Raw genomic sequence first — 19416 nt, 5'->3', positions numbered from 1 at the left:
ACACCTGATCCATCTGGCCTAAACCACCAGTAGGGTTGAAAACCCCACATACGTTAAGATAAATTAATTTAGAACATATGCATGCAGGGGGCCTGTCTTCTCTAAAGATTTGCTCAGTCATATAAAGACTGGGATGGAAAAACAGAAAGGAAGGTCAGTAGCATCTGGAAATTGGCTATTCTATATGGAGATCATGCAGCTCAAATGCCCCGAGTTGGGCTTGGAAATATGATTTATGTGTCCCTGTGCCAGCTTTGATGAATTTGGTGCAACATTACATTGCAAAGGGTGTCTGGGAAATTCTCTGACTATCATGTGAGGTGTCAACATGTATGTAGAGGTGTTATGTAAAGTCTAGTACGACTATGGTAATCAGACGTATCAAGTGACAAGCTGCTCACAAAGTCTTGGAACCCGGGAGCTTTGCACATGGGGATGCACCTGGATTAAGAAGCAGACAGTCTCTGCACAGGGTCAGAGGAGACAGGAATTGGGCTTCTCAAGCTGGTGCTGCCCCAACCTCCAGGCTGTTCAGGGACCATGGGCCAGAGCTTCTTGCAGAATCAGCTGTGGTTCATTGCCCAAGGCAACGAGCTGTGGGCAGCTCGACCAAACTGTTGTGGCAAGTGCTTTGAGAGGCATGGTGCACCAGAAAGCCAAAATGACTCTTCACATGCAGAAGTTGAGAGACACAAAAAGCAAAGGTAGCATGCAGTGCCACTTGTCTGACGACAGCCTTTCTGGGGAGAGAATTGGGTGTTTCTTTCCATGTTTCAGTAGAAAGAGTCCTGTGTCTGTGCCTGCTAGGCCGTGGGCACTACTGCTGTGCCTATGGTACTTTGAAGACAAAAGGAGATTGGTGTTAGGATACGTTTCAGAAAAAGTGATGGCAACAGTAATTTCTTTAGTCTGAGGAAAAACTTCAGATTAGTACAGTCACCATGTGGCATTAGCCTTGTAAATGCAACTTGGTAGAGGTCTTCTTAGAGGCAAAATGTCATTTGTTTTCTGCCTCTGCCTGGAATCTCTTTTGAAGTAATATTTCTTCCTTGTTCTGATGCGTAGGGGGTCCAGACCATAGCATATGTGCATATCTTGTACATATCTTCTAGCATCTCAGAAGTACAAGGGTCTACCAGAAAATCAACATTAAAAGCATCCAGAAATTGTGCAAGTACTGCATGAGCAACACACGATTTTTGTACAGTTCTTCTTCCCTCTCCAAGGGTCCTAGAGCATTTTATTCCCTCATCTGACACTGAAATGCAGCCACCTCTGGGGTGGAAGCCAGCAGCCATTCAGCATCAGGGACAGTGCCATATTTAAGCAAGATAAATGCACAGAAGAAAGACCATCTGTTAGCATGCCAGTCAATTTGTAGATACAAGTAGATCCATAGCAAGTTGTGACAAATCTGTGTGCCAGAGCCCACTCCAATATTTCTAGCAGAGTACAGACAAGCATAAGGAAGTCATTTGTGCATACCCTAATGGTGCTGTCAGCCTGCCTAGGTGGACTCTGCTCTCTGTGATATCACTGTTGCCCTCTGGGACGAGGGACAGAGTGGAGTTGATGTTATCAGTCAATGGCTCCCCTATATAAGGGCATGAAGGTAGGCATGACAACTTTTTTGCTCAGCTCTAGTCGGTGGCTTTTGCCAAAGTCTTGAGCCAAAGCTCCTCCGGACGAGTGCCCAGAAACATTTGGCTCTAAAACCAAGCTGAGGGATCTCTAAGAGCCAAGTTGTAGAAGCCTCATGGAGTCTCTGCGGCCAAAACCATGGAAAAGGAAATTAGCTTTGAATAGAGTCCTTATAGATCAAACACCCAGAGTAGACTAAACATCTTTGACAATGAGTCTAATATTTCATGGAAAGGCAATTTTGCTCAGTAATTTGTTCAGATCTAAATGCTTTTAGTTCTCTAAGTTCATTTCTCACTAAATTATTTTCTCAGGACAGTTTGTTTGAACATAATAAGGAATCCAAGCCTCAACTACAGCAGGACCTTTGCAATATAAGTGCATGTGTTATAATACCTTATTTTCCATCATGGGATTTTAATCAAATTCACTAAAATGACAGCCTATAATAGAGATTTTTCAATAATGTATGTTAAAAGGGTTATTATGTAATGACTTAGAAGTAGGGAGTGAAAAGATGATAGTGTGTTTCAGCATACAATATGCTATGAAGGATTAGCTAAACTATTGGGAGCCCACACAGGTCTCTACTACCCTCAGCACTTCTGAGTCATTGTGATCTTGTTTGTTTCTCTGATAAATTCAGTAAACTGGGGTGTAGTATATCACGCAGCAGTGCCATATATCATTCCATTCTCTAATAGGAACATAAAACAACCATTGATTGCAAACAGGCTCTTTTAAAGATTCACTACACTGTTTGGCATTTTCAAATGTTTTTATGTTGGCAAGCTATTATAATAACTCATATGGGATCAAAATGCATATAACTTATTCCAAAGTATTCCACATGCTAATTAAGTAAACAGAAGTGCACTTGTCTCTACCTCCCCCATCAAAAACAAGCATGCTTATTCTCCAGAACATTATTTCATTTCAACTTCTCCTCTTTATGTATCATTCCAAACCTTCTTCCCCCACCTCCAGCATTCATATTCCTGTTCACTGAGTCTCCTGCTACTGTCTCTGTCTTTTCATATATCTAAAATATTAAAGTGAAGCAAGGCAATGAGTCACTTTTTATCTCTCCAAGGAGGAGAGAGGAAGATGACACATTGTGCACTGATCTTACTAAGAAAAATACAGTAAATGTGGAGGGTTTTTTTGTTGTTTTTATTTAATCTTTATCAAAACTGTGTTGCATGAGCCATCTTCATCTCTGAAAAAAACAAACAAGAGAGAGCAAAGCAAAGACAGGTGGAAGAAGTACTAAGAATTACACCAATTATGACATTTTTTTCAGTTCAGTTCAGGGTGCTGGGTACTTGAGTGCAGCTTGAAGATAGTCATATAAAAAAAAAAGTTTGATATGTATTAATTTCAAGCAAAATAAGCTCCCTCTTGATGTCCATATGTGTAAGTTCCATTAGTATTACTCATCTGCATAAACCAAGGGAAGAGCAGACCTCTTGGAGTTAATTGTATTTTCATATTCGAAGCCAGAACTACAGTCTTCCATTAGAATATTTATGGCTTATGCCTTTTTGCAGAGAGCAGGCACCACAGCACCTTCACACAGCATGGGTGGAGTGATCCCTGAGCTGAAATTCTGGGATCCACATTCTGCAGATGGCAGAGAGGGAATGTCCATCCCCCTGAGTCTCCCTCCCTGCAGAGCTGGGGGCCCTTTTCAAAATGCTCTCACTCTAAACCAATTATTTGCTTAAGCACTGGTGGGGCTTTGGATCTCTGATGTATCCAAGAAGGAAACTGCAGTGGGAGGCAAGGACAAAGAGTGGAGTCTGGCACAAGTGAAGTACTGGGGCTGGGACCAGGAAATTGCTCCCACTAAGGAATTTTCAAAGGAGTTCACCTGGGTGAAAATGGTCTTTGAGGTACAAATGGTTCACACCCCAACTTGTGGCTATAATCAGTTGTGCCAGAGGAACAGCCAAAACCAGCTGCTCCACGATGTCTCATTAGATCTGCCATTTTACACACAGCAGCCAAAGACAAAACAGGCAGTTGCTTGGCAGAAGCCTGAGGCTGCTTGGCACCACAGCACAAGCATGCTCTGAGCTCTGGCTGTGGCCAACCCCAGGCTCAGAGAGAGGGAGAAAGAGAGGAGGAGGGAAGGAGGAGGAGGTGGTGCCAACAGGCAGTGCCAAGGTTCATTGCTGCAACAAGATTTACAGGTCGTGGGTTAGCTTTCTAAGCAGGTAACAATGCCTTAAATGATAGAGAAGGACATACACCATATCTGAATCTCTCAGGAATGCTGTGAGGTCTGGAGAGCTGTAAGCAAAGGGAATTGTGTCATATCCGTGCTGTTTTCAAGTCTGGCAGTGGGCTCCCATCCCTGGGTGTTTCTGTGAAAACACAGGCCTAGCAAGCCAGCCTTTCAGTGCTTCATAGCATAGAGAAGGGTTTTGAGTGCTATAATTGAAAGATTAGCTACAATCACCCCAAGCCCCAGTTCAGATTCAGACACCATGATTGAGTTCCATAGTAGCTATACATTTCCATTTACTGTTACTCTATCAAAATGCATTTATGCAAAATAACCATTGTAAAGGAAGCAGGCAGTTTAAGAGGGAGGCCCTATGGATAGTCTTTCTGTTTGTTGCAGTGTATGTTTCAAATACAAATTCACAGTAAACAGGACTGGCTACGGATCTTCCACTTTGACATCAAGATAGGAGAAGACAATACTAATCCCTTCAAAATAATATCTCAGAATTCTCATTGCAGATTCCTGTGATCCCTCACAGTGAAGTCACAAAACTTCAGATCCTGCTAAAATAATTAACTTATTTCTTTAAATAAGTGAAGTTTGTGGGGTTTTTTTTCTTTACTGCCTTGGCATCATACCTGTTTTCCCAAGACTGTTGTTAATGGTCATAACTTCTGGACATTCTGGACAGCATCCACCTGCACCAGAATGTAGGGCACAAACATCTGTATTTGGAAGCCTCAAATTTATCTTCTTTCCCTGAGACTTTTGCTTGGTTATTGGGGTCCATTGTGGTAAATGTCTCAGCATCTCTGACATGCAAGAGCAGAGTGTTCCGTGCAATAGAGCTGTTGGAATCAGGATGGTGAGACTGCATGCCAGGCAACTTCACCAGGAACAATATGCCTTGTTCAATCCCTTTACCTACACAGAGAAGATTTAAATTCTCAAATACACCTATTGCTTTCCCAGTTAGTTCACTTTTTCCAGTGAAGATTTTTTAAGGTAATATTCTAAACTCAACTGCATGCTCAGCCATTCCTGGTCACCCTTAGACACAAGAGCTCTTGGATCACCATTGCCATCTAAGTCTCACCTTCAGACCAACAGGCTGAAGCATTTCTGCAGGTGTCAGGAGTACTCCTTTGACTAAACTGAGCTGAGCAAACCGTGCAAGTAAACATTTAACTCTCATCTGTGCTTTAGGAAAAATCTCTTGGAAAATCTGCCCCACAGCTGCCTGAGACAAACTGCAGAATGCCCACATTGTATCCTGAAACCTCTGAGAAGAAAATGCAGACCTCTGAGCACTGTGCCAAATAAGTGGTGGCTGTGTTCATGGAGGACATGTTTATACAAGAAATTATGAAAAATGCACAATAATGTCTAAAAGAAATAAGCCCTCAAGGGTGAAGCTCTTCTTACAGGAGAAAAGCTAAAAAAGAATTATAGTTTGCAGTATGTATCTTTAATTTTATGCTGTACCTTTGAATGCGTTGAGGTTTTGGAAGTTCCTCATTCTTACATGAAAATATATTCCAAACTTAGTCTTCTTAAGGAATTTATTTTTCTTTCCAGTGCTGGGCAGAAAGAAACCAAAACAACAAACAAAGAAAAAGAAAAAGAAGAAGAAATACATTAATGTCAAAACCATAATCCTCACAGTGAAGGCAAACTGGTGACTCTCCAAACAATGCCAAGTATGAAGAAGAAAAGATGGTTTCCCCCCTCTAATATTTTAAGGTCTTTTCCCCCCTCATAATATTAAACTAAATCTTACAACTAATCTGACAGGATTTCAGGCTGAAGCAGCATACTCCAAGCACCTCAGCAGCACTGATGGAAATCTTCAGAACCCTTACAACTACAGAAAGTGACACCATCCCTTCAGAGAGCACGTAAGCCATACATCATGAGCCTGTACTCCAGAAGCTTGTGTTCTGCATGGAGAGGGAGGATAGATAGGAAGTGAACGCACTTTCAGGGTAGTGTAACACAACCCTCTACTCTGCCTTCCCTTCTCCTGGCATCAGGGTGGATGTAATTCTTCTCATGCATTATTGATAGGCCCAAAAGCCTGCCAAGCTTGCCTGCTTTTTTTGTGACAGACAAAGGAGGGTACACGGATGGCACCTCTCACTGCTCGGGGCTCTGCTTTCATTAAGAACATTTTCTGCCTGTTCTCCAAGGGCACCCTCTGTCAGAGACTGCCACACAATAAAAAAAATATGGCTTTGAAGTCCAGTGAATAGAAACAAAATGAATTAGCGTTCAGGTGTTCGTGCAACCTGATTACAAAGGCCCAATTCAGTGGTGTCCTTCACACCTTTTCACTTGTCCCTGCATAATCTCTACACATCTTTTAGGCTCTCTGCCTTTCTAGTCCCCCTCCTCCCTGTTCCCCCCCATCCCTTTATTTCCTAATGCTTGCAGGTCCTCCAGGAAGACACAAGCACTTACAGTTGTTGAGTGATTAAATATTTATAATCAGGGCAATGAGTGAGGTGTTGAATAATAAATGCTAAGGTTGAGGCGGCCTTAGATAATTTCTGCAGATTTCTTCATCCACCGCCTCTTTGATTCTAAGGCAAAATCCTTTTAATTAACAATAACTTTTTTCTCCCCTTCTTTTCTTTTCTCCCTCTTCTTTCTCTTCTTTTATTTTAGCAGCTGTGACAGGCAATAGCCCTTTATCACTGTTTTTTTCATGAACCTTAACCCTGAGAAAGCGCTAGAGCTGTTATTATAACCTTAGATAGACATGCATAAAATTTACATTGGTTGTTGCTTGCTCACATGTGGGTTTGGCTTTTATATCATGATGTGATTCTTGTGGATGTCCAGGGCTGGGAGTTGGACTTGATCCTTGTAGGTCCTTTTCAATTCAGCATATTCTGTGATTCTGTGATATGTAAAACATATACATAAATATATCTATTTACCTACATTCACTCAAACTCTTCTATATCAACTAGTATTTACTTAAGAAATGAAAGTCTGTAATAAATGGTCAGTCAACTGTTAGGGACAGTTAAAACATGTTGTGATGGGCAAGATAAGTGACTTATATAAAGCTTCTTTAAAGAGCTGTCATTGTAGCTAACATTGCACTTTACAGAACAGTCAGAACAGCTAGATTATCCAGAAGTTTCTCTTGATTTAAACTAGCAATGAATTTATTGTTTAATACATTGCTTTGCTCTCCTTAATTTCCCTAATGAGTGGCAGTGGAGTGTGGGGTTTTTTGCATTTTATTTCTATAAAATATACACCTAAAAAAAAAATGCTGGTTTCTAGAGTCAAGAGATAATTTCACTTTGAGGAAAGGAAAGTTTTTTCTTTAAGAAATATCGCAGAAACTTGTAGTATGGACAAAAACCTTTAAAAATGATGTCTCATGAGATCAGAAGTCCTGCAGCAAGAACCGTTTTCCTTCCCTTCTATCCTTCCAGTTACATTCGTTCTCATGACTATGCAGGAGACTGATTTGTCATTTCTGAATGCTTGATTCAGTGGAGAACTTCTGGTATAGCACAAGAAAAGGAAAATACAAAGCAATGACTCCTGTGATCCAGGGTTCACAGAGGCTAACGTGAAATGACCAAAAGTAGGAAAAATGCATTCAGCAATAGGATTTGGAGAAATAGTAAAAAGATATCTGACAGTTAGGAGCTTTGAAGCATTTCAGTGTCAAAGATGACTTAACCTGGAGCATAAAACTAACAAAGAAACATTAGGAGCCCCACGGTCTGTCTCCAATCATGTCACTCTGATGGCTATATCACTTAACTCCTCTCAAAATGAATGTTTCTGTATTTCTACATGAGACAACACAGTACTGGAACTTGGTAAACTAATGTCCTATGATATTTTTAAGATCTTAAAATCAGAAATTAGCTGGAAAACATTCAAAAGGCAAGACAACCTTAAGGTTTCTGTCTGATGCTCCTTCCCTCTCCTCTCACGTTCTTCCCCTGCTCCAAGGGGCACTCTTTTCCACAGGTCACAGCTCCTGGAGGGAGCACCCACCTACTCTGCCATAGTCCTCCCCACAGCCTGCAGTGTGAGTATCTGCTCCACTATGGAGCACCTCATCTTTGTTCTTCCCCTCCTCCTCCTCCTCCTGACCTCAGAGTTCCCTCTGCTTATTCTCACTCTTTTTGTTCCCTGCTCTTCCTCCCTCTGTGCAACACTTGCTGCCCTTTCTTAAATATGCTTTCCCAGAGCCCCAGTTTGGTTGATGGGTGCAGCTGTGTCCTGAGATGGGGCTGTTGGAGCCAGCTCTTTGGCACAGGGCAGCCCTGGCCTCTTCTCATGGAGGTCACCTTGCAGACCCCTGCTGCCAGTACAGACACCCAAAATTAGATAAAGATTTTAGCAAAAATATAATTTTGCTGAATGTGCAACCTAACATGTTGTAGCTGGATTCCAACGAGGAATATTTCTACTGATACATTCTGTTGTTTGACTCTTCAGGTACAAATACATATCCAGAGAAATTTAGCTGTCCACTTAAGCTCAGTCATTGAAATACAAAAGGGAATAAGGTTTGAGTTTAAATCAAAACATCTGCAGACTGATGATTCACTCTGTAATGCAAACAATACAGCTGCTCTGGTCATGTTATCTCATATTGTCATATTGTCTATCACTATATCAAATAATTTCAAATAGTATGACATCCAAAAGAAAGCAGAAGTTGGGATTGATATTTCAAGGAGGAAAATTATGACATCCTGGAAGGCTAAAAAGGTCATCAGTGATGAAAATATTTGCTCTATTTACATGTGCAATTTCCAACACAGGTACATTGAACAATGGAAGCAATAAACTGACCTTTCTGGAGGACTTTTTCCTTGTTCTTGTTGCTGAACACTGTTCATGTTGTAATCCTAACCTCCTGCCCATCTTCATGCTGCATGGCTACTTCTTCTTCCTGTTGCACCTCACCAGGCTTCAAGAACACAGTCTTTAATAAATTCATGTGTTTACTTACTGTGCATGGACCATTTATATCCAGAAAGATGAGAGGAAAATATGGATCTTGTATGAAGAAGTTTCCAGGATTATAAGCGCTATTTGGATTGTCAACTGTCCATAGCAACATTCATCTTAGTGGTGTTCTCTACGGCTTCAATCTTTGTCATATGTTGACAATAGATGTTGCGAAACTAATTTGGTCAAACTAATTTGATTTCTCACACCTTTTTGGTATTTATGCAGGGGGGGAAAATCATCCCTAGGTCAATTCTCTTAATTGAACTCAAGCCTTTAACCTTTGTTTTCTTGGAGTTTTCTATTGCCTTTTCCTAATATTTTCTACATCCAGAACTGGGTGCTTTTCCTGAGATACCATGTCAACTTTTAGCTGTGAAATGCTGCAACTAAATTCTCAGTTTCAGGAGAGTTGCTTGTGATTTTCACTGATCAATAGAGATGAAAAGTGCATATGAAGAAAACTCCTATTTACACTTCAGACCATTACACCACCTGTCCTTATCTTGGTATGTATAAGGCATTACAGGGTTAAGGCTGTGTTACCATGGTGGAAAGAAAGAAGGAGGCCTCAAGGTACACAAGATTTATTTCTCCCTCAAAACATAGTCTTTTGCCTCAAGTGACCTATTACTCTTACAACTGAGCCCAGTTTTGAAACAGATAAAATGCTTACAAGTAATTTTTTCTCCTGAAGAGGACCATTCGGACTGTATATGTTGGATAGCATCCTGTGCACTGCGTGAGTAATGGGAAAGATTTCATAGAGGTGTTTGGGCTTGTAAGAAGACAGCACAGAACAGACAGCCCTTGTAACTAGGCAAGAGCTTAGTTCTCTCACTTGTTCAGCCACTGATTTAATAGAAAAATAAACCACTTCTTCTGTCTCCCCTACACTCATAACTTTCTGCAGCAGAAACTGCCCCTTTACATGCATTTGTATATCTCTGACCAGCAAGGGTCAGATCTCAGTTAGGACTTCTCAATGATATTATAATAAAATATAATGATGATGATGATAATAATGGTAATGTCAAGAAGTCAAGAAAAAGTCATTCAGAACTCTACTGTAAACACCTCAAAGTCAAAAGCAATTCCCAGGTTTAAAAACAAAGCTCAGTTTATGGAGTTAAAATTATTCCATTTGAATAACTAAGTTATGTCAGGGTCTCAACACAAAATCTGCATAAATATTTGACTCCTAATACATTCATTCATGTGACACTTCATGCTCCTCAGTTTCTCTTTCTCAGGCTCATCCTTATATAGGCTTTCAGGCACCCTGAGATGGTGCATTACGGAGTTAGCAGAAGTGAGCATGCCACAACTAGAGCAGTGGATGGGAAAAGGTTGCCTAGAATTGCCTCCTAATTTTGCTTCCTCTCCCCACCAAGGGGTAATTGCTAAACCACCAACAGCTAAATAGATCCATCAACAGATGCCAAGGCTGCAGCTGGGTTTCGGTCATATCTTTCCCAGTAGGGGCCACTACAGAGCATCAAATAGGAAGGAAGGCTGGGAAGAGAAAATGAGTACAGTATAACAGAAGGAACCAGGTAAATATGAAAAATGCTTCACTGGAAGATTAATCCTTCCTGTAGTCCATCGTTAAAGTAATAAAAGGTTTATGATTCATTTCTTACATTATAATGGAGGAGGCAATTAGTAATTACTGGATTTATAGTATTTGTTGTGTTAACTCAGCCAATAAAATACACAGCAAAACTGTTTTTCTGAAGCACATTCATTGCAAAGTAATGTTCTTGAAGCATTAAAAATGCAATCTAGTGCACTGCACTTCATGTATTATTACAGAAAGAAGGATGGTTCTCCAACGTACACTGAGGTATTAAGAACTCAAATATTTTCATTTTTTTCCTATCCAGTTTTTTTCCCCAAAGGAAGTTTAAACAATCTAAGTAATCTCCAGTAATAAGATTTAGCTCAAAATCCTACATGTGATTAATGTCTATTGTTAAAAAACTAAGCACCCTTTTCAAAGTTCCACATCTTTTCCCTTAATGTACAATCAAGTTTGTGTCTTTTCTTCACCTGGTCAGGCTCACACACTCTTCACTGGCTATTGGAATTTCCTTTGTATCTGCCATAATAATACTTTTTCCTTCCCCTAAAGTATTTCATCAAAGTACTATTTGCTTCAGTAGCATTTTTGGCCTGCTGTGAATTGGAATTCCATTGTTATACATTGGTCAGTTTCACGTAAAGGTTTATATTCTGGAACTACTACAAAGTAAATGTTATATTAAAACAGTTGTTAATATATAGAAAAAAAATTAACCTGAATTAAGAAAAAACGAAAGTATTATTTTGGTTACATTCTTGTGTCTCACCTACATATGCCTTGGAGCTCAAGATCTTGGGAAGTGATTGCTTTACAATGTATCCATGTTCAGTTATTGGGCTTCTGTCCATGAGCTAAATTAAACATGTAGAATAATAGAAAACATATGAATTTTCCTTCCAAAAAACACAGTCATGTTCCACTTTAGCCAAAGGAAAGTATACAATAAACACCACTCGTTTGAGGGACCCTACAGCCAGGGAGGGGAAAGGGAATGCAAAGGGGTGAAGTTTGAGGGAACCCCTCCAACTTAAGCAAGGCATTTTTCTAAATCATGACTATATAAGCAAACTCCATGAAATTCAGGGTTGCCAATTCCCCTGCTAATACATTTTCCTATACATTCCCTAAACATTTTCATTTGCAAAAATAAGATTGACTTTCCCTCCATTGAAAAAACCTAGCCACATAATCCTCGATCATCAAGGCAGGAACAGCCCTGTAATGCAATTTCCTTCTAAAAGTTCTTAAAACTGAATTCAGAGTTAAACTGTCATGCGTAGAACTCCTCAGGGGTTCCTGGAAAACCATTTCCCCATCTGAGTATGTAACTCTGTGAAACCAAAAAGGGAAGCAGTCAATCTTGTCAGCTGTTTCTAGTCAAAAAGGTTTTTGACAGAGCAGAATTATAATTCTTAGAAATAAATTTCTGCTATGGAATTAAGTTCACTAGAGTAAAAGCTGTTGAAAAATTCAAAATTGTCAAAATTATTGAAATAAAATGTCTTTATTCATCTGAACATTTTTTTAACTCTATTGTTTCCAGAGTTTTCTCCAGTAATACTGATTTTCAGATTCAATGTGAAAAAAAAAAACGCTAACTTTAATCTGAACGTTTTGGGGAAGACAATAAAAGCTTACATCCTCCAACACTAGTGACAGATCTACTGCAAATGCATTATTTGCCACATTGGAGAAAATCTTATATAAGCAACATGTAAAAAACCCCTAACAACAATAAGTTATCTAGCACACTCTTTATCACTGCTTCCTTAATATGGTTTCAAACCCGAAGAAGAGTCTGTGTGCCTTAAAGCTTGTTGTTTTTTTAACCAACCATATCAGTTGATCTAATAAAAGATAATGACTCTACAAACCTTCTCTTTAAAAACATTTCACACAGTCTAGCTAGAGACAGAGAGGGGAAAATTAAGTTCACAAGCCTTGCTTGTGAAGTCCCATCGAAGGGACGATGAATTTGTCTGGATGCAATATGTAATAAACAACCCTGTGAAAAAAAAAGGCAGAAGCTTGCACAGCATCTGCTTTGCAAACTTAAATAACTTGGCCATTTAAGTTGTTTTGTTTGGTCTATTACATATGGCAAAATGATCCAATTGATGCACTCAGTACCATCAGTATTTCATTTTTAAAAACTAATCTGTTCTCTTCCCTTCCCCTCCCCATGTTGATGGAGGATCAGTTTAATATCTGGATTGCTGGCAGTGCACTTGAGTGCTGGTGAGTCAGATAGATGGGAATGCTCTCTCTGAGTCAGTGTGGAGCCAGCCTCCCAGCATGGTGCTTGGGGACACTCTGGTGCTTGAGCTGCAATCATTTAGATCAGAGAAAACCAAAGCCCTGAACAGTTGCGGTCACTTGAAATCAGATGGAAAAAACAGAGATATTACGCCAGTATCTTCAGCAAACTCAAAAGAAGACAGTAATTGCATGAGGCCAGATCTGCTCACACTCTGCCAAGAACCTTGATGAGATAAAGATAGTCTTTGTTTTCTGCCATTAAATAGTCAAGCTCATTATTTTTATTATTGAAAGAAACTGTAAAAGTTGCTATATTACACACAAGAAGTGGTTGCATTTCAGTGCTACATAAAGTGATTCTGTTACATATAAGCTGTAGATTTGCACATGACAAGGAGTAAATCAGTCCTAGCAGCGCTTTTGCATAGACTTATATGGAGTTTAGGGCAGTCCTAGACTTTTTAAATTATCTATAATTCATGTGGGAGAAAACAAAAGGAATTTAATTACAAATGAATTCTTTTGGGAAAAAAATACTGCTCTACCAGTTCTTTCCCTGCCCTGTAAACTCTTTGCAAGCAGGGCCCAGATTTTTATTTTGTGTTCACCCAGTGTATAGTACAGTCAGATCCTGTGGGTTTTTGAATGATGTATCTCAACAAAGCTATCACAACACGATAGCCCCAATGACAATTATACCCATGATAATAAATTCAACACTTTCCAGTGGATAGCACATATAATTATTACACTCCATTTCTGTTTATTATTCAAGTATTTTCAGTTTCCCTTAGCAAAAGTTCACGTCACTGACAATGCAGCCAATTAAATACACAAAAATGAACATCTGCAAAATTTCAAGCTACCAAGAAAGCTCTGATATTTTCTTGCTTCGAGAAAGAAAGCGAACAGACTTACAGGGAAGTTTTTCTCTTTTTTCATTCTGAAACACTCCAACTCTTGTAACCACCACCCCCCTCATTCACATAGTTGCATAGTTAGCTGGCAGTTTACTAGGGAATCATCATGTGAACAGAAAACCATCTGAGAAACAAAATCAATTCAGTGAAAGGGACAATAACGCTAACATTTCAAAGCGATCTGAGGTGCACAGGTCAGGGAAAAAGGATTATGGTATTCAAAGTAAAACAAATAAACATTTACTTTTGCACTGTTTCAAAATGGAAAAGCATGTTTCCTGATAAGTGAAGTTCAAGTGAAACTCTCCATAAAATATATGTTGAGATCCTGACCTGAAAACTCACGTGGCAGTATAGAACTCAATGCAAAATTAAAAGGAATGAGTTCTCCACCCACCAACTTCAGCAGCGCTGCTAGGCACCATAATTAATTTAGCTTTGATATTTCATCAGCCGTTGATTACAGAGTGGAGCTGAGTGGAACATTTCACACAGAAAGTGAGACAATGTTGCAACAAAGTCAGGAAAAAAATATCACTTTTCACACGGCATTGTTTTGTGAATTTTGACATTTGATTTCACTTAGCTGAATGAAGAATGGAGTGAGAGAAGGTGAGCATACCAGAGTGAGAGAGAGAGACAAGGCTCAGGCAGCACACCATTTGCTAAGTGGTTCACATGTTTAATAGCTGAAGAAATGGGAGCAGATTCTCCATTTGAACAAAATTTTGTTGCATGCAAAGGAGAGACCTTTTGGGCAAACAACCAGCACTCCCAAATGTCTTGACCAGCCAGTCATTGTGCCAGTGTCAGCCAGACACTGATTCCCAGCCCAGTGCAGTAGGAAGGCTGCTCCACATCTCTGAGATTGACCAAGGTCCCCCAGTGAAATGTTGAACAGCTGAGCATAGGTGTAGCAGACACTGAAATATGGCCCTTGACATCAAGTGACCTGTTTTGGAAAGAAAGCCTTGCCCAAGGGCAGCTGCACAGGATGTGATGCCAAGCTGTCTCTGCTTTGGGCATTTGTGTGGCAGCTCAGAAGCCAGTGGAGAACTACTTTATAAAGGGAGTTGAGAAATAAGTGTTCATTTTTATGACTGCCAACATTCACCTCAGCACTGCTCAAGTCCCTCAATATCTCATGGCTTTCCAGGAGCAAATCCTCTTCTAGCAGAAGAGTTCTGACTCATTTTAGTGTAAGCTTTAAGGAGTTTTGGAGGGTGTTGTGTGAAGGGGGTTTTTGTCCAGACACTCAATTTAGCAAATCTCCCCATTCCTCAATAGCATAATCCTTTGGGGGTGTTTCTGTGTGTGTGTGAGTGTCAGTGTGTGGGTGTGTGTGTGTTGGAATTTCAGAGAATCACAGAATATCCTGTTTTGGAAGGGATCCACAAGGATCAAGTCCAATTCTTCAGTGAATGGCCCATATGGGGGTCAAGCCCACAACCTTGGCATTATTAGCACCAGGCTCTAACAAACTTTGTTTAAATTTGTTTAAGTACCAGAGGGAAAACAAACACACATGTTTTAGTTATTTTTGATTGTGTAAATTCTGTTTGTACAAATGCAGTGAAATGCTTTACACTCATACAGCAAATTTTTTATTCAATACGATGTAAAAAGTTATTTTTGTTCTTTTTGCTAGGACTGGGAGTGCTTTGGATGAAAGAAGGTGGGGGGAGGAAATACTGGCATGTGTGAAATGAAGGAGAGGAAATGTAAGAAGAGAGAAATCAGAACATGACACGTAATAGGGCTACAGAAAGAGCAGCTGATAAAAAAAAGATAAGCATTGAAGAGGAAATTAAAAGACAAGAAGTTATCCACTTGGAATTGATCAAGAAACAAGAGCATGTATGCCTGTAGTAACATCTCCATCTCCCATTGGCAGTTCCTCCAAGATCCAGGGTGTTCCCTGAGTCCTGGCTGACATCCAGCTTGGGTAATTATATTCTACTTACATAAAATTCCCCTTGCAGTTTCAATTGGACACCACTTTGCATCCCAAAATGTTCTGCAGTGTGGTTATGCCTGCTTCACAGCAGAGATGGCTGCATTTCAGCAGGGAGCAAAGTTATCTTTTTATATAGTTCATATACTAGGTTATAAAGCACCTGGGACCCTTCTGCATCAAACGTTCTGTACACATTATGTTATCAGTAGTATTCAAGTTATTAGGAGAAATAGTATACAGTCATCATTTATCTACTGAGACAATAAATTCTCTGTTAAGTAGGGCCTAAGCTAAATCACAGTGCCGTAGTAGTGCTCAGATGGAATTGAATGGCACAGTTATAAAAGTAATTGAACAAGCCAGTATGGCTACAGCTGGGAAAAGTAAATCAAAGGCCCAGATCTTCAGCTTAAGTAAAATAGATTCATAGAACCTCAACTATTTACACCAGTGGGGAATTTTCCTCAAAAAAACAGGCCAGCAAAGAGAGACTGACCATCCCTCCCAAAGTTTTAATGCTTTCCCACCCAGCAGGAACAAGAAGGCAATGGCTGATGAACTGTGTTTAAGCAGCAGTTGCAGTCTTGGAGGAGGTTCTGAGGCCAAAAACTTAGAGAAAGGGGAAAAATGCACATGCACACACACACAAGGGGAAAGAGCCAGCAAAAGAGAAAACAGAGATTCAAAATATAACTAGGATTGCAAAAGTGACCCACAACTGTCAGCTGACTCAGGTGGAGGAGCCAGAAGAGGGGAATTGTGCTGTTGCCCAGTAGCTTGAAAAGAAATCTGACTGCTTATTAGTTTGGTTTTTTGTTGTGTTTGTTTTTGGGTTTTTTATGTTTAGATCAAAAGGGCATTAAGTAATTCAATCCATGTGTTTACACAGAGAAGAGTATTAACATGGGGATGCATGGAAGCCACATGGGAATATCTGCTAAATAAGACTACCCTGAAAACAGCCATTCAGCAGTCTTGCAAAACCCATTGTATGGAGGAGAGCTGACCACTGCATAATTCAACTAAGTGAAAGACAAAGCCATTGAGTGACTGAGCGCAGCAGCTTGTGGGGTACTGACAGGTTTGCTGTGCAACTGGTCTAACCTGTTACTTTTACGATCACTTCCACATCCAGAGTAAGGAGATGGAGCATGATAGGTTCCACAATGAAGAGTGTGATAGAAAAAGGTAATCAATTAGTGTATAAGGTAACCAATGAAGAAAAAGCAGATCATTCAACTCCCAGAATTTCAGAGAAATGTTTTTAAAATATGAAAAAATGGTTTAATTTTTTTTTTTTCATGTTTTGTCTTGATCATGATTTTGGGCTACTGAACAGCCACTGGCACTCCATTTACTATGTCTTATTGTAAAATGTAACATGAAAAGGACTGTACAGTGAGAGACAGACATTTTTCAGAGCATGATTTTTTCTGCTGAAGAAAGCTCTTTTGGACCTGCAAGGCAGACATATGAGAGGAGCCAAATAATCTTTCTTCAAGGTGAAGTTAGAGAGAAGGAACTGTTGAGGCACAGCATCACTAGCCAGATGAAGAAGGTGATTGTCCTGCTCTGCTCTGCATGGGTGCAGCCTCACCTTGAATATTGTCTCTCCAGGTTCCCCAGGACAGTGGCCACAGCCTCAAGCCTGGCAGAGTTCAAGAAGCTTTTGGACAATGCTCTCAGTCTCATGATGTGACTCTTGCGGTTTCCTGCATAGGGCCAGGAGTTGGACTTTGATGAGTGCCTTCCAACCCAGCATATTCTATGATTCTATGATGCTCTGTGGAAGCCATTATTATAGACACCGTTTCAAAAACCTTGACAACGTGGAGGTAAAAATTCTAATTTGTGCAAGTATTTGGTATCTTCTAAAGAAGAAGGAAATCAGTTGAGAAGGTGATGAGTTTAGCTCCTACTGTTTTTTGATTGACCAGCCAGTGCTGCTGCAAACTTCAGAAGATAGCAAGATTATAAAAAAGACAGTTGAAATAGATTCAAACTAAAATCGGAATGCATAGAACATGCTGAATACAGTCAAAGAGTGATAGATTTAAAAAGGAAATATTGCTAGATAGCATAATTTCTTTCAAAATATGATAAACTTTAAAGTACCCCAACAGCAGTGACTTCATACTTGGAAAAATAGAAGCTTTTTTTAGAAACAACTAAAGATAATTGGGAATAAAGCTTAAGAAAATGGGTCAAGGAATATTTTTATTATTAATTTGTACATACTGTGAAGTATTTTGTTGAACTACAGAACCACATATCTGAAAATCTTACTGAAGCATCAGAGACAAGACTTAATTCTTTATTGTGGGCCTGCTAATGCTCTTCAGAATTAAGCTAAATTACTGTGTCTTTCAAGCCTCATATTTTTGACAAATGTCTAAGACTTCTTGATCTTTTCCATGTATTTCACACTGGTTCACAAGTGAACTTTTAAAAAAATTAGCTTTTGATTTTGCGCCTTGCATTTTGTCAACTGGATTCTTGTGAGCTTTGGGTTAGCAACTTTAAGCCTCTGCTTCACAGAGGCTAATTAAATTAAATCAACTGAGTGAAAAGGCAGCCTCTCAGGTCTGCAGTAGAACAGGAGCCAATCCCAGAGGGATGAGGAAGGGTAAGGCAGCAGCATGCAAGCTTTTCCCCTTCCCCCTTCCTCTTCGTGTATGCTGTCCTAGGCACTGTCCAGGAGGCTGTCAGCTGAAACTGGCGGCTGCCATCAACTAACACTGGGCACATGAAAATGAGCCAAAAAGACAACAGAAGGAGAATGGAAGTGCCAATGTCCTCAAAATTCTGGCGCTGAATGGAAATAAAATCTCCTTTATCTACCTCACTAATTTGTTTGATTAAGGGGATGTGACTTATCCCCATACATAGGGGACTGGTGAAAAAGCTGCTGGGAGATGGCTTTTGAAATCATGTGTGCCACTGATTGCAACTCCCAGTCTGTGGGCAGAGACTACTGTATTATCCTCTGATTAGCAGAATTCCTCACTATAGGAAAGTCTGTGAAACAGGGAAAGCTTAGAGTAATTTCTACTGGCATGTGCCACGAGTTTGCCACCAGAAGACATAGTTTGGGGTCATAGTAGTTATCGTGTCAGGTACAGGTGGAAGTTTAGAAAACTCACCTTCACATGACTATTTTTTCATACTGCAATACAAGCCCATGGGTCAAAGGTTTAAGTGTCCAAGTCAGCATTCACAATTGGAACTGGAAATTATTTTGCTGTATTGCATAAACATGGCAGTAACCTTTCCTCTCTGAATGTGAGGTAGTCTTGTGCTAAGTGGCTGAAAACCTGGATTCATTGAGCTCAGAGAAGGAGATAGGTCTGCAGAGAGAAGTAATGTGTGTTAATAAACTGGTTATTAACATAAGAAGAGGGGAGTGTTTCAAAAAACATTTATGCTTTCAAGCATATGAGCTCTTCTTTGGGACTAAATTTCATGTTCTTACACTCCTTAAACTCAATGGGAGCTTTAGCATGAGCTCATTCATCTCTCATATTTAAATTGCAAATAGAGAGGATATAAGATTCATCCTAAAGGAAATGAAATTACCTACCATTAAAGAAATGATGGGGTTGTTCTAAATAAAGCCTCGAGTGCTGGAGCATCTTGACCCAAAGTGGGTGTAGAGTTCAGAGAAGGCAAGTCAGAACACTTTTTAGCATTGGTTTACCCACCTGTTAAACGGGTCTAACAGTCAACCTCAGAAAAACAGAGAGCATTAATTAACATATCTGATGTTCTCTGAGATTCAAGAGAAGAGAAAGAATACAGTGCAAAATACTATTCTTATTTTTGTCAT

The sequence above is a fragment of the Lichenostomus cassidix genome, chromosome 5 (assembly GCF_008360975.1).
Source record: "Lichenostomus cassidix isolate B80296 chromosome 5, HeHo_3.0, whole genome shotgun sequence".
Classification (NCBI taxonomy): domain Eukaryota; kingdom Metazoa; phylum Chordata; class Aves; order Passeriformes; family Meliphagidae; genus Lichenostomus; species Lichenostomus cassidix.
Note: the sequence above shows the minus strand (reverse complement) of the source record.